Genomic DNA, 27,285 nt, shown 5'->3' on the forward strand with positions numbered 1-27,285 from the left:
AAGTACCGGTATGTTATATATGTACTGGAAATATGCAATATATGATATTCAGGATTTTACTATGTCCATTTTCATTTATATGCTTGATGTAAGTGTGTATTTTACAGAACCATTAGAGTTTGTGCTGCGAATATTTGCAGAATGCTGGGCCCCCCCAAATGGCATACAGGAAGGTGCTGTGCAGGTTTCCGTATGGTCTCTCACATTAGGTGATACAGAAGAGAGCTGGTTGTAGCAAGAAACCATGGCCTGGAATACTGCACAACATGGTATACTTCCCAAAGCAAATAAGTTAAAGTCAGGCTGTACCATGATATATCCGTGCCATTGCTTTGCCATGTGAGAAAGGGAGTGTGGCAGAGCAAAAAGGGGAAGAAAGCAGAAAACTCTCTATGTGGCATGCTCCAATGGAAAACATGCATTGCATGGATATTGCCCAAGCATGTTAATTCTGGTCAGAAGATTATTAACTTCCTGCTTCCTTTGAAGGGGTGACATAAATGTTTGTACAGTGGCCAGGACAATGGGGCTGGGACCTTTAGAAGCTACCATGGTAGAAATAACAGCAGTAGCTGCTGTGGCCAGTCAATGACAGCTTGGTAAAGGGTTGGGAGACACACACTCAGGGCAATCACTTGGACAAATGCTACTCTCATTTACACTGATGTAAATCTGAGTAACTCCACCGAAGTTTCCCCAACAGAATTACTCCAGATTTACACTGGTGTGATTGTGAGCAGAATGTTGTGCATCTGGTCTGGGGTTCATAGGGTGTGGGCCTTCTGTTTCAGAATGTTCACACATCTCATCCTTTTGCCCTGCTGTTGGCCTCAGGTAATTATTTAGACAATGTGGGATCCACAGTTCTTTTTCACATAAGGATTTCCCTTCCATTCATACTTTACACAGGGACTTAGGACATGGCCCATGGTTTTCTCAAGTGTATCTCATACCTGCTACTCCAATCATGAGCAAAAGCTGCCTTGTTGTAACAAACTGTGTTGGTTTTGTGCATTGTTGAAGCTCAAGTATTGCTCTAAGTCACTGATATATACTAGATGGAGAAAATAGCCTCTGGGCTGCTAAAAACTATGCTGTCATAGTCACAAAGGACCATTATGCCAGCTGGGGAATCACTGGAGCACACCCTGTAGTAGGGGCCAAAAGAAAAGTGGGGGGAGGGGAGTATGTGGACTGGTGCAAAGGAACTACAGCATAGTAGAGAATCTAGCTCATTATATACAGCTGATATATACATAGGTGTTATGATTAAACAGTCCACAAAGCCTCAGTTACTGGTACCTGAGATATCAATTATGTACCGTTCCAGACATAGTTTGGGTACTGCATTGTACACATGCTGTATCTCAGATACTACTGGGGGTAACCCTGTGTAAATGCTGACTCCCAAATGGCAACAACTGTTTCCAAACTGTTCAGCTCAGAAGGGCTGGGTACCTGTAATCCAGGTACATTCTAGTATTTTATCTTGTATTTCAGAGCAATTCTTTAGCTCTACTTCTCTGTATAACCCACTGATAAATCATTTAGGATCATTCCTTTTAAGAACAGTAAAAGTGTCACATTAGCTGACTCCTAAAATGATTGCTTGTCTTGTTATAGGTATCTGTTGACCTGCTCCTTTAAAATTACAAGTCTGCAACTAACTGCTCTCTTAAGCCAATCTACTTCCTTTTTTAATGAAATTGTGCCTTTAGCCCTTTTGCAGAGCTGACTTTTCAACAATAACGTTCGTAACATTGTGCTCAGTTCTTTCCTCTAACACCTTGCCCAGAGCTAACTTGCAGCTTCACTCTGTCAGCTGTAAGATATAGATATACTGTTGTCTTAATTACTCATATTTCTCCTGCTGCTCATAATTCTGCTTGTACCACCAAAGAGCTCTTCAGAGAGCTTTACTGCTTCCTTTTCCCTTTCTTTGGGGGTTTAAAGGTTGTCAGATGTATAAATGATCCTTGTTGTACAGCCTTGGTTATGACGGTGTCCTTTGTGGTAGAGGTTTAGTGGGATGGGAGAACTTAATAAGAGTGCTTTTGGATAGGAGCTCTATGGCAGAAAAGAACATATACTACCTTGCATAATAGAGCATCAGACACTGCCTATGGCATCCAGTCTCTAATGGGTGTCTTATCTATCTAATCTATCCCTCTTAAATTTTAGAAGCTGATTGTCAGTGGTAAATGGTTATTTGATTCTCACTCCTTCTCACTGGTTATTTATTGGCAATTGATTTCCTGCTGTATCCTGCTAATGTACTTCTGCTTAAAAAACTACTGGTGAAGGAGGACCAGAAAGTCCAAAAGAGCCCTGTGCAATAGCTCTTACACTTAATCCTTTGTGGTTCCAGTTCCCTCTTTATGAAAATATACTATTGTTTCTGTTATCTACATTAATTAACTAACTAATCCACCTGTTATTGCCAGTTGAGGACCCTTTAGTAAACTGATGACATGATGTCCCTGTTTCGTAGGCAGAGGTTCAAATAAGTTTTGTCAGACCAGTGAGATCTGTAGTATGGACCATCCTTGACCTCAGTCCTTCATTTCCAATTACTTGAAGTCTACTCTGAGAATTGTGTCTTTTAGAATATAACAGCTTAACAAGGCATGTATTTTTCATAGATAGAATACATCTTGGCTGGTTTATGGTCCAGTGCAGAAAATACTGTTGTTTTTATTTTGCTTGAACAGATTCAGTGGGAATGAATTCACTGGACATTACTACATCAGGGCTTGTCAAGTCACTATGGTTAAGAGTCTGTTACTCTTTCCGTTATAAAGCCTTCTGGGATGCTGAAGTTGTTTGAGGTGATGCAGGGCTTAGCATCAGCTCAGATACATGTGTTCTGCTCAAGCTTGGCCTGTACCCCAAAGTGTCCTTTGATTTTACTGGTTTTCTTATGGGTTTTTTTTTCCCAATTCAGTTGTGAATACATTGGGCAAGTGTATCTTGGTAACTAATACATCAGGGATAGTCAATAGGCAGACTGTGGGCCAAATCTGGACTACCAGGCACTTTTATTTACTTATTATCATTGTTTTTTTAAATTATTTTCTCTGGAGTCTGGATCTTGACTGTGCCTTGACCAAGAAATTTGGATCTTGACAAAAAATAATTGACCACCCTTGCATTACAGTATCAGAGAAATGACAAACAATAACACAAGGAATTATTACAGAATTTTCCTGACCTTAAAACAGCATTAAATAAAGGTCAAGAGCCTACAGACAATAGGCTGCAATAGGCTCATGGCCAGGCTCATCAAATAGCACAGGTGTGACTAAAGAGGCTGTTAGAGACGCTAAATGGAAATAGATGAGATAACTTAATAAGAAGCATTGGAACTAAAAAGCAATTCTGTTTTGTATGGAGGAATTGTGGGGCCTGAGGAAAAAAAGCCTTCTTATGTTAGCACTGACTTCAAGCAAAGGAAAAGGGACAGGAATCTTGCAGCAGGAAAGGAAGCAGCAGTAGGGAGGAGAATGGGTATTAAGAGGAAGGTTAATGCTGGTACCAGTCAGATAGGCAATACTGGCAGTAGAATGACTGTACCCAATTGGGCAAGGAATGTGGGCGAACCCAAGCAGCAACAGTTAAGATGTTTGTACACCAATGCAAGGAGCCTGGGTAACACAATGGAGGACCTAGAACTACTGGTGCAGGAAGTGAAACCAAATCTTATATGGATAACAGAAACATGGTGAAATAGTAGTCATGACTGGAGTACAGGTATTGGTGGGCATGTGCTGTTCAGGAAAGACAGAAATAAAGGCAAAAGTGACAGAGTAGCATTGTATATCAATGATGAGGTAGGCTGTACAGAAATTAGAAGTGATGGAATGGATAAGAGAGCCTGTTTGGGCCAAAACCACTTTGGGGAAGAAAGCTATTCTAGGTTCCTCTGATATAGTGCTTGGGATATGCTACCAACCATCAGGATCTGATTTAGATATGGATAGAGACCTCTTTAATGAATGAAGGAATGAGACCTCTTTTTAATGAAATAAATACTAATGGGAATTGTGTGATTATGGGAGACTTTAACTTCCCAGTTGTAGATTGGAGGACAAATGCTACGAATAATAGTAGGGCCCAGATTTTCCTGGATGTGATAGCTGGCAGATTTCTTCACCAAATAGTTGCTGCACCAACAAGAGGTAAGGCCATTTTAAATTTGGTATTGGTGAGTAGTGAGGACCTCATAGAAGAACTGGCTGTAGGGGACAACCTTGGTTCAAGTGATCATGAGCTAATTCAGTTTAAACTAAATGGAAGGATAAACAAAAATAGATCTGCAACAAGGGTCCTTGATTTCAAAAGAGCTAACTCTAAAAAATTAAGGGAATTAGTTAGAGAAGTGGACTGGACTGAAGAACTCAAGGATCTGAATGTGGAGGAGGCTTGGAATTACTTTAAGTCAAAGTTGCAGAAGCTATCCGAATCCCATATCCCAAGAAAGGGAATATTTTTAGGGAAGGGTGGCAGACCAAGGTAGATAAGCAAGTATCTCTAACGGATGATTAAGAGAAAGCGGAAAGCCTACAAGGAATGGAAGATGGGAGGGATCAACAAGGAAAGCTGCCTCCTGTAGGGATAAAGTGAGAACTGCCAAAAGGCAAGAAGAGTTGGACCTTGCAAAGGGAATTAAAACTATCAGTAAAAGGTTCTATAGCCATATAAATAAAAAGAAAACAGGGAAAGAAGAACTGGGACTGCTAGGCACTGAGGATGGGATGGAGATTAAAGATTATCTAGGCATGACCCAACACCTAAACAAATACTTTGCCTCAGTTTTTAATGAGGCTAATGAAGAATTCTGGGGTAGTGGTAGGGTGGCTAATGTCAACAAGGATACAGAGGTAGAAATTACCACATTCGAGGTTGAAGTCAAACTCAAATAGCTTAATGGGACTAAATCAGGGGGCCCGGATAACCTCTATCAAAGAATATTAAAGGAATTGGCACATTGAATTGCAAGATCAATAGCAAGGATTTTTAATGAATCTGTACACTTGGGGATCATAACCTGTGACTGGAGAATTGCTAATATAGTTCCAATTTTTAAGAAAGGAGAAAAAAAAGTGATCCAGGAAACTACAGACCTGTCTGTTTGACCTCAGTTGTATGCAAAGTCTTGGAACACATTTTGAAAGAGAAAATAGTTAAGGACATAGAGGTAAATGGTAATTGGGATTAAAATACAACATGGTGTTACAAAGGGTAGATCGTGCCAGACCAACCTAATCTCCTTCTTGGAGAAGATAACTGAGTTTTTTAGATAAAGGAAATGCAAAGGATCTAATCTACTTGGATTTCAGTAAGGCATTTGATACAGTTACACATGGGGAATTATTAGTTAAATTGGAGAAGATCAGGATTAATATGAGAATTGAAAGATGGATAAAGACTTGGTTAAAGGGGAGACTACAACGGGTCATACTGAAAGGTGAACTGTCAGGCTGGAGGGAGGTTACTAGTGGAGTTCCTCAGGGATCAGTCTTGGGACCAATCTTATTTACCATTTTTATTACTGACCTTGGCACAAAAAGTGTGAGTGTGCTAATAAAATTTGTGGATGACACAAAGTTGGGAGGTATTGCCAATATGGAGGAGGACCAGAATATCATACAATAAGCTCTGGATGACTTTATAAATTAGAGTGATAGAAATGGGATGAAATTTAATAGTGCAAAATGCAAGGTCATGGATTTAGGGACTAAAACCAAGAATTTTTGCTATAAACTGGGGATTTCTCAGTTGGAAATGACAGAAGAAGAGAAAGACCTGGGTGTATTGGTTGATCACAGGATGTCTATGAGCTGTCAATGTGATGCAGCCATAAAAAAGGCTAATGAGTCCTAGGATGCATCAGTCTAGGTATTTCTAGTAGAGACAGGGAAGTGTTAGTACCATTATACAAGGCACTGGTGAAACCTCATCTGGAATACTGTGTGCAGCTCGGGTCTCCCATGTTTAAGAAATATGAATTCAAACTGGGACAGGTGCAGAGATAATCCGAGGAATGAAAAACCTACTTTATGAGCGGAGACTCAAAGAGCTTGGCTTGTTTAGCCTAAACAAAAGAAGACTGAGGGGAGATAAGATTGCTCTCTCTAAATACTTCAGATGCATAAATACCAGGGAGGGAGATGGGTATTTATGTTAAGCTCCAATGTGCACACACGAACAAATGGGTATAAACTGGCCATCAACAAGTTTAGGCTTGAAATTAGGCAAAGGTTTCTAACCCTCAGAGCAATGAAGGTCTGGAACAGCCTTCCAAGGAGAGTAGTGGAGGCAAAAAACCCAACTGGCTTCAAGACTGAGCTTGATAAGTTTATGGAAGGGATGGTATGATGGGACTGCCTACAATTGCATGAGGCCCATCGGCAACTGACAGTAGCAAAAATCCCCTACGATTGGAGATGGGACACCAGATAGGGAGGACTCTGAGTTACTACAGAAAATTCTTTCCCAGATATGTGCCTGGTGGGTCTTGCCCACATGCTCAGGGTCTAACAGATCACCATATTTGGGGTTGGGAAGTAATTTCCTCCGGGTCAGATTGGCAGAGACCCTGTGGGGGATGGGGTTGTTTTTCTCTGCATCATGAAGCACAGGTCACTTGCAGGTTTAAATTAGTGTAAATGATGAATTTTCTGTAACTTTAAGTTTTTAAACCATGATTTGAGGACTTCAGTAACTCAGCCAGCAGCTGGGGTCTATTTCAGGAGTGGGTGGGTGAGGTTCTGTGGCCTGCAATGTGCAGGAGGTCAAACTAGAGGATCATAATGGCCCTTTCGGACCTTTAAAGTCTATGAGTCTATAAGCAGTTTTAGTAAGGAAAATAAAACATTGAATAATCACAATATAAGGGGAAGTTAAGAGAAGGACTCCTAATTTATGACACCTGGGACTACTGAAAATGCATAAGAAAAATATTAGTTAATTTCTGCCAGAGCTAACTCAGATTATCAGGTGCAGGAAAGTCATGTTCATAGCAATGGATCTCAGAGCCAAGGAATGCCATTTGAACAATGCAGAGCAAGTCCAGACCTAGGACTAGCCAGGCAAAAGTAAAACAAGAGTATTGATGAATAATGGGGAAAACCTTTTCTTTGCTGCAGACAGCATTAGAGTACAGAAATGAATAAATATGTCCAGGCAAGGAAATGTGCACTTAACGAGGACAGCTCCTGAACTGGGTGGTTTGTAATGATAATAATGTGCATTTACTAGTATACGATGCCTTCCCTTTGAGATTCTCAGAGTACTGTACAAACATGGCTGCAATGAGCTAGGTAGTTAAATGCTATTACACTCATTTTACAGATGAGTAAACTGAGGTACACCAAGGTATAGTTAATTTTTTCAAATATGCCCTCTAGCGTTGGGTGCCTCAGCTTTTGTATGCCAAACTTGAGACACCAAGATTTTGATTTTCAGAGATGCTGAGTCTCCACAACTCCAGGGGAAGTAAATTTTAACTCTGGATGCTCAGTACCACTGGGAAACAGGCCCTGTGTCTCTCAGACTGGGCCTACAAAAATGGAGGCACCCAGTGAGTGGCTTCCTTTGAAAATTTTGGCCTAACTTGTCCAGAGTTACACAGTGAGCCAGTGGCAGAGCCAGGAATTCTGAATCCTAATCCCTCCCTGTTTTGAATGTCAATCTTCCTGTCAGAATTTTGACCAGTGTACAAAATCCCTTAAAAATTAAACTGTAAATAAAACAAGAGTATTTATGACACTTCTGTTGGCATCACTCATTGCTTTGTTTTCTTTTGTTGCATTATTGCTATTTAATTGAAAAGTCTGAGTCATCAATATCAAATGTTTTATAAGGTCACAATTAAAGTAATTTTTTCGAAATTCACACTTAAGGAAGCAGTTGATTAAAATGTGATTTGTGTTTTTAATATGTAACATGTAAGTGAGTTTTTATGCTTTCAGGTAACTTGGGAACTGTGCCTTTACAATTATCTTCCCTCTCTACAGAAAATAGCAAACTGATGAGAAAGAGATTATATCAGTGAAGGAATTCTTATGCATTTTTTTCTATTGAAATGCAAGGAAATTTTGTGAAATATATACAGTATTATTTTTAAGTGTCACTTCTGCCTGGGCATTCTGTGGTAATACAATAAAAACATTATGGCCTGGATCCCACCAGAATTCATGCACATATTCTGAACTTTTTGAATGTTCCCATTGACTTCAGTGGGACTATGCATGAGTGTAAAGTTCAGCATGTGCGTTCGTTTTTGCAGGATCAGGGCCTTAAATAGCCATTGCAATCAAAAGTCGAATGTGAAGAACAACCAGCGGGAGCTTATTCAGGAAAGGGAAAAAAATAATAAATAAGAAGACAATAGAGTAGGAATGATGATCTAATGGATAAAGCATTGGACTAGGACTCAGGAGAGCACTGTTCAATTCTCTGCTTTTCCAGGCTTCCTCTGTGACTTTGAGCAAGTCACTTAATTCACTCTGTGCCTCAGTTCCCCACCTGTAAAACTGGAATAGTACTTCCCTACCTTACAAGGGTGTTGTGAAAATAAAAGCCAGTAATGATTGTGAGGCGATGGTAATAAGGGAGCAGAAGTACCTAAATAGATAAGAAAATGTTCAAATAAATAAAATAATGGGCGGAAGGGCACTAAGTGTTGTTTAAATATGGAGTGGAAAGGATGTAAAAGAGAGCATATTCTGTACTTCCTGGTCCACCACAACATGCTTGCCTAAGATGAGATGGCAGGTGGTGTCTAAATGCAGATGTTAAGTCTGTCCTGTTATGCTACATATATTGTTGCAAAATATAATAAGGTTCTAAATCACTGAGATTTAGAAAAGTTAAAAATACCCCTCCCCTCAAACAAACCTTTTTCAGGGGGTTATTTTGGTATCTTGGGTTAAGAATCTCGCTCAGTTGGCCTGGGTGGCTAACCTGCAGGGAAATAATTTTTATCAATTAAAAATGACTGTTTACTATTTATAGTGGCATTAAAATATAGAAATGTTAGGCAATGTCATCCAAAGCAGCTGGGCAGGGAGCTCTGTGAGGCTGAACATGAGAAGGTGCTTCATGTAGGGGGACCAGGTTCTGGGTGGGGATACAGTGCTGGGATCCCCAGGGAAGAAAACCCCATTGCACAGACATTTGTGCACAGGAGTAGGTTTCCTGTGCTGCTCTTTTCGTCCCTTTTCTCCCTGGGCAGCATGGCTCTTCATGTATATTCCCTACACACATATCCATCAGGTTGACCCCTGAAGCCATTATGGTCATATGTTACCTGTATTCAGAATGAGTATATGTACGAAAATATGCACCACACAGACACTCTCAAGTTGTTACCTCCCCCAAATCTGAGCAGTGTGTACATTGATGGGGAATGTCCCTCAGGGTTTAAATATCTATTAATTTTACATCCAGCATTATGTGGTTGAGAGTTATTTTAGAGTCACTTGGTCAAAATCTTCTCTCAATTACACCTCTACAACCCCTATTTATGTTTAGCCTTACAATACATGTATACAACAAAGGTAAGCCATTTTCATTGGTTAAATCAGGACTGAAAATACTCCAAGGGATAAGATCTAAGGTTCCATAGCAATACTCAGAGCAATTTCACTGAAATTAGTGAAAGGGGATGTCATATTATGGGGGACAATGAAACCTGGGTTTGTTAGGACTGAGAAGGGTGTTGTTTTATATTTATTTAATCAGACATTGTCCTCTTCTCCTTATGATTTTCTCTTGTTAGGACATGGCACATGCACCCGTGTTTTCTCTCTTGATGAATGAAGCAGAGCTCAAGGAGTTTAGTTGAGATTGGTTTCCACTTCAAGAAAGATTGCTTCTTGCTGACTGAATTATAATTTTAAAAAATGGAAGCTGTTCATCAGGAAGCCAACACTTTAACTCCTTACATCTCTTCTGCCTCATATATGATGGGTGAAATCCTGGCCAATTGAAGTCAATGGGAGTTTCGCCATGGACTTTAATAGGGTCAGAATTTGACTGTGATGACCCAGCATAAATGTGACACCATCAATAATATTATTAAAAACCCACTCCTGTGTATTTTGATAGTACAAATCCATTTAATGTATCATCCAAATTATTTAAATGTGTTCATCAAGGTACCAAGCCTGAAGCTGGATCCAGTAGAGTGCCTATCGGAAGCCCCATTGACTTCAATAAGGTTCCTCCTGAGTGGAGACAGAATTGCAGGGTTAGGCCCTTGTTAGGAAAGTTTGGTGTTCTAGAATATTGTGGTATTTCATGTTTGATGAAGCAATTGCTTTGTGGCAGAAGTGAGTAAATAAACACAGTCAATTCACACAAACTTAGACCATGAGATGTGCATAGTAGGTCATTTTAGGTACACATCATGTATAAAATCATGTCAGATTATTCCAGAGGACTGAGCCATGAGAAACCTTTGATTTTTGGTTTGGTTTGGAAATTCCAGCTTCATGCTGTCTATATCCAAGGAACATTCTGATGAGGCTCCCTGCTGTGTCCCCTTTGGGAAAGACAAGGTGGGTGAGGTAATATCATTTATTGGACCAGATTCTGTTGGTGAATGATGAGCTCCATGGAGCTCTTTCTTCAGTTATTTACAAATTTTGAACATTTCCACTTGCAGCAATCACCTCCTCTAAGGTACAAGTATCAGCTCATGACACATTAATGTAGCTCGTTGTTAACATGATACACTTTCAAATCCGTTACCAAATGGCTGGTAGGCCCAAATCTAGCAAAGCACTTAGGTCCATGCGTCACTGTAAGTACATGAGTGGTCCCGTCATAGTCAATACGTTCACCCTTTTACAATGCTAACTGATCCTTAGGAAATTGCCAAAAAAGCATAAAGACAACACTTAGCTTTGAAGTCAATAAGTTTACTCGTGCTTAAGTTTACCCACATGCTGAAATACGTTGCTGGATTGGAATCCTAGTGCATGAGCTGAAAGACTGAACCCATATCTGAACCATGATTGACCAGTTGTCTGCCAAATGAAAACAATGTTCAGGGAACTTCTTTTCAACCTTCATATTGTGTCACATTAGATGCATTTCTGACTTTACATTAGTATGTGTGTGTGGGGGGGTGTTGTTTTTGCCCATTTTGTAATTTTCTGAGGATTTATTTTGTATTGTAAATAGGCAAACACATTAGTTAAAGCCAGATAGCATCTTCTGACCAGCTCTGCCAGTAAATCACTGAGCTATGTAATTGAGTTTGTGTAAAATTATGCATTGTAACCTTGGGAATAAATAAAATAGGGGGAAAAAAGTAGATCTTTTAACTCATACCATTTTTTCAGCACACAATTTCTTTTGATTCTTCTTTTGCCCTCCAACTAGATCATGTTTGTTCTTCTGTCAGAGTTCAAATGAAAAACAAACTACAATATAGAAGTGATGAAATTTAACTGAAACGGGTAATGATGTCTGATTTGGCTTGTAGGTGGAGTGGAAGACAATGCCTGCATTTATGGTTAACTATAAGTGATACACTAGGAAGATGATGGTATTCAGACAAACACAAACAATTTGATTCAGACAGATTGGATACAAGATTTCAACCAGCATAAGGAGAACAGGTGAGAACCCTTGAGCGTGAAGCTGAAATAAAAAGTATTCTGGTGGACAGGGAAAATATTTCTGCTATAATACAATAGACCTTCTATTATATATTAAAACTCTTAATTAAAATCTTCCCAAAGACGACTTATAAATTAAATGGAAATACAAACATGTTAATCAAATGGGGAGGCATATTTGCAGATAGTCACTAAATCAGTGACACATCTTCACAATTTTAGCAGTGTTAAATAGCAGGTTTGCTTTGATTTAATTTAATTCAGCAATCCCTTATATCTTCACAGGTATGTTTTCAAAGAAAATCTGCTGACCCTGACTTGTAACTTCCAGTTTTCCTGTTCACTTAGGTTTTTGTTGTTGTTGATTTCCATGCTATTTACAGCCAAATGATGGGGTCAAAGCTTCCTAACAGCATGGCCAACAGATGTAGCACAGAGATGACAACTGGAGGTTTCAGTGCTCTTTTGTTACCTGAGCACTGACTGATGGTTGAGATGCTGGAAGTCTGAATGTCAAAGGGCACCAGAAGGCTCTTACAGTCTTTGGAGCCCAAATCTACTTGGGAGAGAAAAGACCCCCCCCAAAATATGCATTTTGCTTACCTTTATGCAGAAGTGAAATGAGCTGTTTGCTGGAGATTCATACTCTAGAAAAGAGGCCCCTTATGTGCTCTGAGGAATTTAATGGAGTTTTCTCATCAACTTTTGGATGGAAAGCAAGCTTTGAAAGCTGTCAAAGTGTATATATTTAATGTTTGGAGATTTGGTGGTTTTATCTAAAAGTGAAACTAGTTATTGATAGAAAAGAAAAATTCTGAGTTCAGAACAAAACCAGCCCCTCTGTGTGCTTACCAAAAGTTTTCTCCATTGACTTTGTTTGAACTTTCTTTGGGTGTGAGAGTTTAGAGACTATTTTTTTCCCCTTTATGTCAGAAAAATGATTGCTAATTCATCAGGTGGTGTTTTCCCCTTTCTCCACTCCTAGCTGTAATTAAAACAATTATTGAAAATGTTTCAAATCTCTGTAGTCTTTAGTTAACTTTTAAAATTTGTATTTGAAAAAGAGCAGTAAAATTAATTTGCATCTTGCTCAGGAAAGTGCTCATGACTTGAGAATGGATGTTACTGCATTGCCAACAAAAGGAATGGGATTAATATTAAACTTGAATTTATATAGAGTTATTCAGTTAACTGTTTTATATTGGAAATTAATTTCCATATCTCAGAGGTGTCTACAGACTCATGAATACTATGTTCCCAGTACACAGTCAGATAGGTCTTCCACTTAATATACATGGAAAAAAAAACTTAAGAAGGAGGTAAAGTGAGGCTTGCCAGGATAACTGAGTGAGTCTATATTTTACAGATTACCCAGTATGTAAATTTAAAAAGTGTCAGGGATCATTATTTTGAAGAAAAAGAAATAAGAAAAAAACTACAGTTTTGTCTTTCTAGAAAGAAAAGTTACTTTGGAAACTCGGAGCAACAGAAACTTACAAAAAGGCATGAAACACCTTCTTTCCATATCTTTGTTTCTTTAATACTTTAGTAGCTGACTTTAGAAATCTTATAATTCAAGCAGTCTTGGAACAAGACTTTATTCTTACAACAAGCTTCTTGGTAATCCGTTCTTTTTCATCCTTTAAAAATATCCCTTAAACATCATTACAAATCAATATACTAGGTCAGTTTAAAGTGAATAATTCAAATTGGATAGCATAGATGAAAAGTATAAATTATGAACTGTGTATATAACAGATAAGTATATGGGATCGAAATATATAATATATATTATATATATAACCCAGCTAGTAACTGGAGAAATATTTATGAAAACACACCTATTCCATTAAAGACTTGTGAGAAGTACATATTCATTGATAAAAGGGGTGTGTTGACAAGAAAGCACAGAGTATGCTGCAGAAATAGCAAAAATACTATTTACAGGTGCAACAGCTGTAATGGTTCTTTCCCTAATAGCTGAGTTCATGCCTGCAGAATATGCAAACAAGTTGGAGGTGTTCATTCAGAAGTAACTGCTGCATGGACCATTTTTTTATGCGAACATGTGCTTTATTTATATATTGTTTTAACTACCTCCTAATCTCACTGCTCCTCCCCCTCATTATTTTGGTTTGATCTGGAATTGTGGATCTCTCTGCGATTAAAATGAGAAGTGATAACTGGCAGCGCAGAAAATACTGGTTAGTGAATTTTCAAAACAAGCTTAATTGATGAGGGCTTGTGAAATGACCTGTTTTTCTAAAGCATGTGTACAAACCTGCATGCACATGTTTGCATGCCCCAATTGCATAGATGTAAATGTTACTTGAGAGCACATGCATATATCTACACACACCTGATGAGTGCATGCATGTACCTATACGCATGTGCTGAGGAACACTTTTACACACATGCCTTTGAAAATCTGGACTAATATTTATTAGTTAACAAACAACTGAACAAAAATATCAGTAATGATAGCTCAACATAGTGATATTCCCCCCACCCCACACACATACGTTTTAAAAAATGGCCTAACACTATTTGTACAAATATTTTCCAGTGATTAAAGGCAGTGTAGTCTCTTCCTTTTTCTATGCTTTTCTGTGGACATTTTTTGACTATAATATGGACAAAAATAATATACAAATATTAATCTGCATCTTTGTTTCAGCACAACCTCAATTTGACATTGCATTTTTGCCAGGTGGAACAAAGAGCAATAAATTAATTTTGAACGTTTATGATTTTGTATTATAAAGACTCTGCAACAGACGGTGTTCAAAATCAATTGTCAAAGTGATGGGGGATTAATAACTCTGGGTAAGGGCACATTTCAAGATCAACTGGGCATATTTCAAGATCAACTGCCATATTTCATTATTGCAACTTATATTTAAAACACGTTTTGGATGCTTTTTTAGAAACCGATTAGATTTTAGTAGAACTGAGTGAATAACTCATAATGAATAACCGAGTTGATGAATTTTATCTTCTGTTTGTGGAATGTTTTTTGAAATTATTCGGTAAAATTTTTTTTCAGTTTCAGTGAGTATGTGGCCTACAATTCAAAATCAGAAATTTAAGCTATATTGCTTAGTTGTGACTTATTACAAGACACATGATATTGTTTCTGTTCCCTGACAAGTTGAGGGAAACTCCTATAATCAGATTTCTTGGGTGAATGTTTGTGGAGGGCAAATTTAAAAATCCCTTTCCACAAATATGCAAGTTTATAATTGGTTTTAAGAAACAGAACGGGTAGTAAAAATCCAATGGTATGAAAATAGTTGGAAAGTAAACACAAAGAGACATCAATATCACCAAAGCAAAGTCATTTTAAAATCCAAATCAATATTTACAGACATTTTTTGTAGTATTTGCCCAGCTTTAGTTTTCCCCTTATTTGCTCATATACCAATTTTGAGAAAAGATCACCAAGTTTAGACAATAAATGTAAGGGAAGTGTAAAGGAGAGCTGTGGGTGCTAGGTTCCAAACACTGACAACTTCACTGAATAATTTTAGCTCTCCAAATAGGGGTGGTTTGGATCTCAATTGTATTTCATAATAATGACATAAATTCAGTGATAGTTGTCTTGTTCTGGTAAAACCTTAGTTTTCTTCATCCCTCAGTCAATGATTTTGGGTCATCAATGGGAGATCCATTTGTAGACTGTGGGGCTATGAAGGACGTGTGGGCTATGTTTCTTTTTATATACGTATATTATTTTGACTTGCCTCTAAACACTACATATTTTTCAACAAAATGCACATGCATAATCTCAAGAACCATGCATCCCATTTAACTGTCATTTCCTTTGATTAACCTTCCCCTGACCTCACTCCCTAAGGCTATTTCATTTCCTTTTGCCCCTCCATTTAAATACGGCACTTTATCAGGTAAGTACATCTGTCATTGAAGAGCTGGCTATTTTATTAGAGCTCACCATATATGTTTGTTATAGAAGACTGTTTGCAGAATCTTTCACTGCTGAGGACAGCTTAGTCCAATGGAAACAGACCTGTTGTGAGCAGTTATGTGCCTCCTTTAGAAATGTGTGCATTCGTGACAAAGAAACTACATAAATATAGTTTATGCATTTAAACCCCCCGCATTAGAGAGGTGTGTGGATATGTGTTTTTATTCATAGAGTTTCGGGCTGGAAGGGGCCATTATTAGAATTAGTTGGGAATATTTCAAATCAACTTTTTTTATTGGAAAATGCTGATTCATTGAAATGGAAACGGTTCACAGGAAAGGGGCAGTTTTGATAAAACGACTGATTTTAAAAAGTTGAATAATTTTTTTGGAACCCTGTTGAAGCATCCTGTTTCAACACTTTTTAAATGAAAAGTTTTGCATTTTGTTTGAAATGACATCTCATTTCAAAATTTTAGATATAAGGTAATTTTTTAAAGAAAAGGTTGAAATAGAAATGAAATATTTCAAAATTATCAGGATGCAATGTTTCAATGAATCTGATCCAAATTTTATTTTATTTTATTATTAATTCATGAAAAATTTTGAGACTTTGACTTTTTGTTTCAGGGACAGGAAAAAAACTGAAAAGTTCGAAAGGGAAAACTGTCTCCTGATCACTTCTAACCATTATGTCATCTAGTCTGACCTTCTGCATAACCTGGGGCACAGACCCTCACTCAATCGTTCTTGCATCAAGCCCATTACTTCTGTTCAAGCCATAGCATATCTTTTAGGAAAATATCCAATCTTGATTTTAAGACTGCAAGTGATGGTGGATTCTCTATGACCCTATGTAAGTTGTTCCAATGGTTAATTACTCTCACTGTAAAAAATATGCACCTTATTTCTAGTTTGAATTTGTCTAGCTTCAACTTTCAGTCACTGGATTTCATTATGCCTTTTCATACTAGATTAAAGAGATGTATACTACCTGAAATTTGTTCCCTGTATAAATACTTGTACACCATGGTCAAGTCACCCCTTAATCTCATGTTTAATAAACAAACTAGATCAAGCTTCTTTAGTCTCTCATTATCAGGCCTGTTTCCCAGTTCTTGAATCATTCTCATACCTCTTTTGTGGACCCTTTCCAGTTTTTCAATTTTTTAATGCCATTTGGAGTTGGATGGGCAGCTTCAAACATTTGCCAATATCAACTAAGCAAAAATCTCTGGATACCTCCCAAAATGATGAGACTAGCTTAAAATAATTTATTATTAATGTATATTGTGGTATCACCTACAAACTCCAGTCATGGACTAGGGTCCCATTGTGCTAGGTGCTGTACTGGCACAGAACAAAGAGATGGTTTCTGACTCAAAGTGTTTACAATCTAATTGCTCTCTGGTTTTTGAGCTTTTAGGTCATGTTTACCAACTATTCTTCACAGCCATGTGGGGATAACAACTTACATATTTTATAAAATGAAAGCTGAGATTCTCACAGATCTAGAGCCTTAAACCTCCCCCGCCTCCACCACCAGTATCACAACACTTATGATAAAACCATGAGAGTTGGCAATTCAGAGACCCACAGTTGATTTAAATTGGTGTAGCTCAAATGACTTCAGGACAGTTTTTTTTCTTTTGCTTAAAAAATATCCAGTAAAAAAAGTCATGTAATAATGTCTGTTGATCTTAGTGTAGGTCTCATAAAATCTAAAGTTTGGGCCAAACTTTATCAGATATTGTGACTTTAAAGGTTTTGCAAACAATTCTCTAGAGCACATATTTCTCTGAAAAACTCCGTAAAAACAGTCTGTTCTTGATGAATGCTCTTTAATGACAGAGATGTACTTACCTGGCAGACTGAAGAATTAAATCTAAGAACAAAAAGAAACTGAAATTGCCTTAGGGATTGAGGTCAGGTGAAGGTTAATCAAAGGAAATGACAGTAAAATGCATTCATGGCTCTTGGTACATTTTTAATCATTTCTCTCTCTCTCTCTCTGTCTCTCTCATTCAGACCCACACACAGAGTTTATAACTTTTACCCAATATATACAGGCAAAAAAGGATTATATTTTTGTGTTTGGTTTTTAAACAAATACTACTTGTTGGATTTCTACTGCTGTTTAGCTTCTTAAAACTTGTAGAGAGATGCTTTAAAATGTCTATGTGGAGCAGAGGAAGAATAAGGAAGGATATTAAGAAAAGATGATTTTAACAAGAATATACCACTGTATACTTTGCCTCTGATACATTGCGTTATGAAGGATTTCCAGAAATGGGAGAATGAACACCTTGATTAAGCTAAATAAGACTAGGCTTTGGAGATAAGGTAGAGAAATGGACCTGTTGGCATAAGAATGTTTTTACTCCCTTCCAGTTCTGTGATAACCTATGAATAATTACTCTGTTTTAAAGTATAGAGTAAATGAATATTTTTAAATGATTTCTACTCCCCGCCTCCAAAACAAAAAATTCCCACACAACTGATTAAATTGTGAAGGGAGCTTTTGTCCCATTATATTGGGTGTCAACCGTCTTGTGATTGATTGATTGATTGATTTTTGTGTGAAACTTGTTTTCAAACTTTTGAATTGTCATTTTATGCTAGTCACCTTAGGTAACTTACACGCAGTATGACACAAATGAGGGCAACTTTATGTAAGTTATCATTGCCTAAGGCATCTCTTTAAAAAATGAGAGCAATGCATTTTTCTTCAAGTATGTTTATATAACTGTTTTTTCCCCAATAATGGAAGGAAATTTTAAGGATATAGTAAAAAAAAAAAATTTAACCTTCAGATATGATGGTTTGTCTGTAGCAAGAATGTTTTCCCCACTATTTGGATCTTATGCTGCCAAGCACTGAGCACCATCAGCTCTTGCTAAAATTGTTGGGAGTTGAGTCTGTTCAGCACCTTGCGAATTAGGCCTTTGAAGAGTGATGGGTAATAAAAAGCTAACCTATTACTGTAAAACATTGTTATATTATCACCCAACTGAATTCTACAATAAGTGATGTGTTAGCTGTATCCACATCTGAGAAAAAGTCTGGAAATAGTTTTCCTTGTATTGCCATGCTGTATATCTACATGATCACTACTGGTAATGTGGCATTTTCCTGCTTGTTCCCACATGCTGAATGCTTTCACATGCATGCCATATGTGATGTTTGACGCTGAGCTGTAGAAGGTAGGAAAACAGTGATGTATGTCTGTGAGCAAAGCTGTGAAAAGATGTGCTAGGCTAGAGTTAGTCAAAAACTGAGCCATTTATCTGAACCCCATAAATGGTACCTGGTTCCAATCCACCCCTGATTTTGCAAAACCAAAACCAACCTCACTTTCCTTGATTTCTCTTGTGCAAGGGAAAATAAATCAGTGACCAAGCCATGGAGGCCAAAATGAGTACTAATTCTATTAATTGAAAGATTCAGTACTAAGGCCTGATCTTGTGAAGATTTAAATAGGTGAGTGACTCAGGTGCTTAGGTATTTTAGGGATGGGGCTCTTTGTCATATCTTATATTGACAAAATATTTATATTATTATTCTCATACAATGGGAGTTTCAAAGATCATCACTAATGGGAGGAGAGTCAGGCCAGTGCTGAGTAGTTATGAAAATCCCACACATAATGTTTCTGTTTTGTAAAACTTTTTAGGATTTTCTTTTTTTGCTTCTATAAAATGTTACATCAATAGTAATTGATGAGCCTTTGATAAAACAGGAATAATCAAAGTCTAATACACTTGGTAAAATTTTAAATGAAGCCCTCTGTACATCTCAGGTGAAGACTATCAGCCAAAACAATGACAACTAAGAAACAATCCAGAGTCTGACAGTGTATAATGTTTCATTGGAAAGACCAATACTGCCACAAAACATTTCTTTTGGAAAACTGAACATAACAAAATTGTATTGCTATTAAACAAAACCACCCAAGAAGAAATATTGCTATAAATATCCAAGCTACAGTCCTTCCAGACACTGACCTATTTAAACAGAAAGCTTGCAATCAGCAATAGCATTCTCTTCTAAGTCATTCAAGATGGCATCAAGTGCATCCTTACCACTTTTCTTTTGATGTTTGTTTTTAAAAGCTACAGCATTTTCATAGTCTCTTATTTCTTCTTCAGCGGTAACACAGAATTTGGCTGGTAGAAGTCCTGAAGCCTGGATGCTTAATGAAAGAAACTCTGACGGAAGATTCTGTAGTTTTCTAATGAAACCTTGCAAATGTTTCCTCTGTGAATATATATAATTACCATGTAGGATGTCCTGAGAGGCCACACTGGATAACTCAATGCAAATAAAGTGATGGGAGATTGGAAGGGACTGGAGTCCTCATCCTGCAGCCTGATCCATGCAACGGGAATCCTGGGCCTGTGCAGAGCCCCACTCAGTGCCATGGGACTCCATGCTGGTGAATGCTTAGACCTGGCTGGAGGATCACTGAAGCCAATTGAGTTCTGCACAAACACAGGGGTTTCCCTTCATGGTACAGATTGCAGGTTCGAGGCCTTTTGTTAGGACAAAAATGTTTTTATGTGAACTAAAACTGATTTGTATTTTTTCTCTTTTCCCATGTTGCAGAATTGTTGTGGGGGGCATGTGTGTTGGGGAGGGGGAATATCACCATTTGCAGCTTCCCCTATCGGCAAAAAACAGGTTTTTGTGTTTAGCAAAAACTGTCCTTGTGTATTACAATGGATGGGTGAAGCTGAAGGTCAAAGGTTAAATTATACTTGCTGTCTCACATTTGTGCTGGCTGAGTTTTACATACTGTATGGGATTAACAGCATTCTCATCCTGATGGAGGGAGTTTGGGGACAAGAGAACTCGTTTGAGCATCCGAGTAATATGATCAAAAAATAATGGACCGGCATGAAGCTCAGGACATATTTGCCATTCATTTTCTATTTTGTTTTTGATTTGGAAGGAAATGTTATAAGAAAGCATTCTTGGCTTTATTAAATATTTTGGTGGGAAATTGGGAAAGACGGGAGGTTTTGGAGAATATAAATGCGAGTCTGGTAGTGATATTATCAGCAATACCACAAATAGAGATGAAACTAGAGAGAGGAGGCATAGAAAGGAAGAGAGAGGAACACCTCCTACCACCATCACCACCAAAACAGCAACAACAGCTGTTTTATTTAATTTGTGTGGTGGGGCACATGCTGAAATAGCAGCTGCACCCACAAAGGTCAATGATATTGATAGTTTCTGCCTCCTCTCAGAGAGTGCATCAATGAACAACTTCAACACTGATCTTTGTGAATCAGCCTCAGCCCAGTTTGTGCCACTACAGTCTCCTAAGATTAAAAGAGGAAGATACATTTTAATGATGCCACAACTGACTGGTGGCCACAATAAAGACCTTGGCATTCTAGTGAGCCTCTCCAATGTCCGGTTATCTAAAAGTGTGGGGGGTGGATTGGCACTTATGCGGGAATTATTAACTTGACTTTCTTGTTAAGGTAATTGTGTTACAAATTGGTTTGATCTATGCCGGTGATAATAGAATAAAAGTAATCCAACAGCTACCGTAGTTTGTTAGCTCAAATGAATTCATATGCTTGGCTGTTTGGTAATCTGTTGAAATAAATTGGTGGTCTCTGTTTGGTCTCCAGCATTTGTTGGGATCCAATGAATGTTCTGGGTTGAATGGAGGTTTCTTTGGACATCTTTAATATTCCCTAGACCTAGAAACAATCAGAAGGAAGAGACCACCCCTCAAGTTGTGAGCCTCTTCTCAAATGGAGTTGATGTGGTCACTCTCTCTGTGGTCATTTCTGATTGTATATGAAATTAATTTATAGTGCAATGCACCCCTAACTAGGGACTAATTTCTTTTATGAGTTTTTGAACTGGAAAATGAGCTCACCAAGCTTACTGCCTCAAATTCCCCTTTGCAGAACTGATCATGCAGAAGGATGGATAATATCCGGAATATAGATCTAAAAAATGAACATGAACAATAATGACATTTCTTTATGGTATTAATTTAGAAATACGAGTAAAGCAGGAGTAGGCTGGCAATAGAAGCCTTCATGTTCCATGCTGTTGTCCTTATTGGGGTCATCAGAAGGTCAGGAGTCTAATATTGGCCTGGACAGCCCTGGGCAACTTTGGACCATTTTGTGTGCCCACCTGTAAGTACTAGTTAAGAATATGTGTCAGCACGTTTCCGTGCTTCTGCTCAAAGTACTAATTCTGTGAGTTAAGGGCCTTTCAGATGAAAAAGGTAGAATCCATTCCTGCCACTCAATGTCTGTGTTTAGTGGCACCAGCTGTACTATTGGAAAGACAACTGTTGGGAAGAGGGGCAAGCAACAGGACAATCTGGAATAATGGGCAACTTCATGATATATTTTACATAAGACTTCTGCCTTTTGCGTTTTCAAGGACTTTTATTGCTCATAAACATTAATTTTATTTGATATCTGAATGTGGGGGTCTCCTTTAAATAGTGGTATTTAAATACATTTACAATAACTTAATATTTTTCAATTAGAGTTTCATAAAATAATACAGTTATTTTTTTCCGTTCTGTCTTTGATGAGCCAATATTTTCACCATTGTGCACTCCCTCCTTCCTACTACTTCCATTTTCTCTTCTTCAAATACAATACCACTTCATTTCTTCAAATGAAGACTGTGTGTTTGTATATGGGGGAATACTTCTCCTCAGATGGCTAGAATGTGTTCTATTTTTGCCTTTTAAATTGTCTTGGATATTAGCACCATGAACCTGCTTGTATACAGCACACCTACCCAGCAACTTGTCAGGGAGTTCTCATTTCCATTGGATTTGGTCTTCTATAAGTAGCATCTTATGTACTGGAGTAGCCTTCATCAGAAATGCTTCCTTTGGTTCTTCCCTGGTCGTGGAACAGTGGATTTCAGTTCTCTATTATGTATAATAACTTCAGGAATCTAGTGGCAAAATAATTGAACATTTGACCTACCAAGATATTCCTGCTTTATTAGGCTAGTAGATGGAGCAAGAGTTTCTAACAGGATTATGGGACCATAATACTGTACTGTATATCAATAGGAGTTGTACAGAATGCAGATAGTATGTGGCCCAAACTGTTTATCTTAGCTTAGCTAGTTTTCACTGAGTTTCACCATATTATAGGCAAGTGATCAAAAGCTCCAGTAGGTCTTTTAGAATAGGGAGAGAATGGTTGCATGAACTGTTAGATCATTTGATAGTTCTAATTGGAATTTATTCTCTATCCAGAAAGTGTCTGATAATGAGTACAAATAACCTGGTACTAGGGTGACTGAAAATTGGCAGTGTGCTAAAGGCTGACTAAAGTGTTTTGGGAGACTATCTTCGTCTCCTGTGAGCTGAGTCAGAGTTCCTTATTCACATGTATCCACACCACTCCTAGTAAAACAAACTTTAAAGGAATTTCTGCGCCTGGGGAAGGACTGAGCCATTTTGATTTTGTTAGCAATTGTGAGAGAGAGACATTGATTTTACAGCACTGCCCATTGAGATATTTAGAGGATTCTCATTCTTACTGTATTTGGGAGAAATTACACCTGCTGCCCAACTTGAACCAAAATGATAACTTGTCTTTTTTTATTTCTAAAATAACTTATGTATTTTAAATGAAAAATAAGCTAAATTGGTGTTTTCAGTGTGCATTTGGGTGGGAAGGACTACACAATGGGCTTTGCAGATACTTAAATCTGCCTCTGAAAGCATTCATTATTGCTCCTGATAAAACTCTTACTTCTAGTAAAGGCATAGGACAGATTAAATTCTCAGTCTGAATTTTTCCTGTTCCTTGGGTGTACAGCTAGAATAAGGACAGATCACTTGAATTATGTTAGCCTCTGGAAAACAAGGACAAGGCTATATATGTATCACACATTTTTGGGCTCTTCACAGAGGAAAAGCAGACATTGTTTATATGAAACAAAATGATCAATTCTCTATTTACAGAATGCAAATGAAAATTGAGTTAAGCTTCTACATTTTCTGGTGCAGCTATCCTTTAGAAAATAGAGCTGAAAGGAATCTGATTTTGCCTCAACTTAGGCTTAAAGTATAAAATATTTGACAATTAATACTTGTGCGTACCTTTTGAAATAACGGACCTTTTGGGAGTTTACAGAACTATGAGATTAGCCTTTGTATTCTACTCTGGGTCTTTGACTCTCTGCCTTGTGGATGTAAGTTCAGTGGATACAGATCTGAAACTTGATTTCCTCAGTATAGCTGCATTAGCATTCAGCTGTGGGTATGTAAGATAATAGTATTAAAAGCAACCTTCCATCCTGTTGTCATGGATGCAGCACAGCCCAGTACTGGTAGCAGTACACCACTAGTCTTTGTACAATCTCATTTTTATCTACCAATTTTAATTTAATTACACCAGAAATTCTTAACTGTATATAAAATGTGATTTTATTTTCTGTTTTAGACATTACAATGTAAGAATTGAGCAGCAAATGTTCTTTGTTCAATGCTCATTTTTTTGGTATTCCAAATAACTGTCAGTATTAGTTATGAGACGGTGTGAAATAAGTAGCCATGAAAGATGCCTGCTTTTATGACAGAATGAGTGGTTTCATGAATTTTAAAGGAGCACATTTGTATTTTCTCTTCTTGAACTACATGAGGCTACTCACAAATAACTGACAGAAGATAATTGTTTGAGGAATTATGATGCCTTTCAAGATTTTGTAGGCTATTACTATTTTCATAATCTTTCACTTACCAGGTGATATACCTGATTTATTTATGTATGTAATTTGGAAATTAAAGTACTCCCATTCTGTCAGCATAGGTACATATTTTCTCAGGCTAGCTCAAACTCCTGCTCACAAAAATAATGAATATACTAATTTTTTTGTCAGTTACTAAAGAAATGCAACATAACTGGAGAACAGTCAGGTATTATTCCAGACCACATGAGACAATATGGAACTATTCGTACTGCTCTGTCAGTGTTTTAGGATTTCTGAAGAGCTGATTTCAATATGCAATGACAGTAACCATGTCACTAGACAGTGTATGTAGTGTAGTTTGTCAAGATTTAAATTAATGCATTGCTAACACTAACTTCAGTGGGATTTTGTGTGAGTGAGTAAAGACTTCAGGCCTTTATTTATCTAAGAAAATCTTTTTAGTTGTGATTACAGGGACAGATCCTCAGCTGGCGAGAACTGATATTGCTCCATTTGGTCAATATTCATACCAAATCTGAAGTCAATGGAGCAAGACTGATTTATACTAGCTCAGTACATGGTCCATGATTTTAAAAATATTTTTCAGATTTGGTATCTGAATGGTACAGTAGCCTATTTTATCAAAGATCTGCTTGACCTGTGTTTAAAATTTTCATTCAAATCAAAACATATCCTTACACTGAAAAAAACCATATTCCCTCAGTCATTAATTACTTTAATTCCGTGACAAGGTTGTGTGTCGAAAGCTAGCATTGTATGACCATTTATGTTAGACACATCAATCACACTTTTAAATCATTTTGTATTGAGTGCAAAATTATCTTTTCGTTTTAAAAAAAAAGAACTAAAATTAGGCTTCTGTAGATCTAGCTTTTTTTTCTATTTTAATCATGACATACTTATGTTCTTCTCTTGGTAGTTTTAAGCTATTTCCCACCCATTAATAATTGGGCATTGTTTTCTAATAGCAATATCTTAGTATGTTTATACATAAAGGCTGTTTATAATATCTGTTATTTTGACTGAAAACCTCCAAATTCTGTGCACACCCATAATTAAACTACTATGAAGGCACATGCATCAGTCAGGCACCAACATTATGGAGTGAAAATTAAAGAAGCAAAACATCAGAGTGTCTACTGTATGTGCCTGCTGTTAGACACTCAAGCATGGAGAACAGGATACACCTCTATGGATGGATAGCTTTCCTTATTAAAAAAGCACAGTACGACTCACAGTAGGGGTACATACTAAAACAAGGCTTTGTAGTAATTTCCTTGAAAGAAATTTCCCAAGATAGCAACTTGAAAAGCTTTTAATCTTATGACTGGCTATATAGTGAGTTTGACTGTAGGTGGTATAAAAAAAGACCATTAGATTACAGCTGATCTGGTAGAGTTGGTCCAAAATCTTGTCGTGGCCCCCCCCCCTTCCCGAAGAAAACAATTTTATCTCATGAAAATGTAGTAGAGTGTGTATATGAACGTTCTGGTGTCTTTGAGAGCTTTGGAATCTTTTTTTTAATAGATTTTTCTTTTGAGTTAAAAATAATATTAAAAAACCAGCCATAACGCTTTTGCTGGATGGAACAACAGACCTTTATGGCATATTTACTGCATTTGAGATATTTGAACTCATTCATTTGATTAACCAAATGTTTCAGCAGGTGAATACTGAAAACACTGCTTTATCTTTTTTACTTTAACTCCTATTTGTTCAGCTGTTGTTGCATGTTGGTGTTATGGTGTCCTTTTGCAATGTAAACTCTCCAGTTTATTCTTCTCCGGTTTGAAGAGAACACTGAAAATACTTCCCATAAATACTTGTGAACTCAAAGAGCTACTATTTGATATCCCATCCTGCACTGGCACTGTGCACTGGAGTGTATTTGCAATGTTCTCATTAACTTTGTCTGATTTATATCATTTATTGAACACAATTATTAAACCTCAAAACATTTGGAAAAATTCCCATACAAATATACTGGAATGCCGTTGAGCATATTGTAGCCAATTGATGGAGCATGTTGAACAGCCCATGGTAATCTGATATTCCTTAAAACTGGAGGATTGTATTCTATGCTTTATACAACAGTGGTTCTATTCATTTGTAAAGTGCCAGATCTTACAGTCCTTTCTTCCATGAGCTTCAGTGGAAGAACTGGCCCAAAGTGGGTGATTTTTCCATTAGAACAATATGATGCTTTTAGTTACAAGGCCACGTGGAAGACAACTTTAGGCCCTGTCCTTGCAAGGTGATGAGTGCCTCCTGGCTGGTGCTGACCACCCTCAAGTGCAGGTGAAGTTGTTTCCCATTGAGGCTAGTCAGCGCCTTGTGGGCTTGAGCCAGAACTGAAGAATATTAAACATCTTGTGAGACACCAAAAACTGAGAACAAGGAACAAATATGCTTGATAATCTGTTTCACATTGAAATAATTAAAGAGAATTGTTGCTGCATGGAAATTTGTCTTTAAAAATTAACCCTGACTTCTCATGGAAAAATCAGCTTATTAAACAAGGGTTTTTTTAAAAAATATTTTCTTTCTAGTTATGCTAAATCTGATTTTGGTAGAGTTTTGTCGTTGAACTTCATATGTTTCTTTCAGCACCTTAGAAAGCAGGAATGTAGAGCCCTATTCTTCAGTGCTTATTTACATGAGTAGTCCCATTTATTTCCTATGGGTCTCATCATAGGATTAAGGGTTACAGGATCTGGGCCTTAGGAAGTGAGACACCAATATTCTCCTAACCTCTGGAACCTGCATTAGTAATTATTGGAATGCATCTTCCTATTTTACAGGATGTGATTTTACACTAAGATGCCAAAAAGTGACACACTTACTTGTTATGGGGCTCTAGAATATTTGAAAAAAGGTTAAAGATACATGAAAGCGTAACTATTGTTTTTAAAATACTAAATATGACGACAATACCTGAATACTTTTGTTAGTTATGGGAAGGTAAAGATGGAAATAGATATAGACATTTGGAAATGTTTGTTTT

The 27,285-nt window shown here is 37.4% G+C and overlaps 1 long non-coding RNA gene across 7 annotated transcripts in view; it reads left to right on the forward strand.

Moving 5' to 3' along the window:
- The window catches only part of LOC141994248 (uncharacterized), a 152,454-nt gene that overhangs the window by 20,181 nt on the left and 104,988 nt on the right, over nt 1–27,285 (forward strand). For 6 of the 7 annotated variants that reach the window (XR_012641056.1, XR_012641055.1, XR_012641057.1 and 3 more), the window contains one exon: nt 11,498–11,633. This is a non-coding gene — a long non-coding RNA (uncharacterized LOC141994248). Of the gene's footprint in view, nt 1–10,515; nt 10,566–11,497; nt 11,634–27,285 lie in introns of those variants that run through there. The other variant, XR_012641059.1, reaches the window with a different exon arrangement.

This window comes from Natator depressus, chromosome 9, assembly GCF_965152275.1.
Source record: "Natator depressus isolate rNatDep1 chromosome 9, rNatDep2.hap1, whole genome shotgun sequence".
NCBI classification, from domain to species: domain Eukaryota; kingdom Metazoa; phylum Chordata; order Testudines; family Cheloniidae; genus Natator; species Natator depressus.